A 1,103-nucleotide genomic window follows, 5' to 3' on the forward strand; every position below is an offset into this window, starting at 1 on the left:
CTCTGAAGGTCTTAGTGGACTCATTACTTCTGATTTCATTGCTCAGTCTTCTCATAATGAATACAAATTGCAAAACCGTAACGACTGCGGAGCCAAGTTTCCCTCATGTGTCTGCCTGGCACACATCACCTGCCATGTCATAACACTTGTTCCAACATTATATGTGGTTTTCCTTGAAACCCTTGCAGAATGGGCTGCTCTGTATATTTCCTTTCAAACCTGCTGTTTGCATCTTCCAGCCCTACAGCCCTGCGAGATGTCTATGTTCTTCCAACCCTGGCCATTTCTGCATTAGCAATTGCAATCACTCCACCATTGCTGGTTGTGCCTTCAACTGCTTGGATCGTAAGTTCTGCAATTTAATCTCTCAATGCTCTGTTACCTATTTTCCTCCTTTAAGACATTCCTTAAAACCTATCTCTTTGACCAAGCTTTTGATCATCAGTCCTAATATCTCCTTATTTGACTCAGTGTCAAATTTCATTTGATAATATTTCTGTAAAGCACCTTGGGAGGTTTCATTATGTTAAAGGCATGATATAAATGCAAGTTTTTGTTGTTGATCACAATACCATTTTAAGTTATTTTCAACACAACACTTAAGAATTTATCAGTTCTTCATACCTTGTTACCTAAGTTTGCAACTGTGAATCTTGTTTCTTATTAGTTCTTCAGACATTGCGGCTTACCAAGAACTATCTTGTTGTCTCAGCAAAACTCAACTCTGCCAGTAAATAGTCAACAAGATCCACGATCCTTTTCAGAACATGTCAATGACCTAATTTTGCAGCATTTTGATTTTGCTGAAGTTGATAATTCAACCAAATAATCGTGGTTTCAAATACATCCTTCTGGTCTTTTTTAAAAAAAGGTATTAAATGTCCACATTGGAAAGTCTAATATGTTTCAGCGAATATATTATAAAGCATGAGAATTGGATTTTAAAAATCTGAACTGTGGTGCAATGCTGAAAGTAAACACCAAGGAAATCCCAGTTCAATTCCTACCCTGTGATTGAGCCAATCTCAGTCAGCATGTTGGTGGTTTTGCTACATTTCTTTCTAGGCTGTGGGGGGAACAAATATTGCAAAGGTACCCATAGG

Source organism: Carcharodon carcharias, chromosome 18 (assembly GCF_017639515.1).
Source record: "Carcharodon carcharias isolate sCarCar2 chromosome 18, sCarCar2.pri, whole genome shotgun sequence".
NCBI classification, from domain to species: domain Eukaryota; kingdom Metazoa; phylum Chordata; class Chondrichthyes; order Lamniformes; family Lamnidae; genus Carcharodon; species Carcharodon carcharias.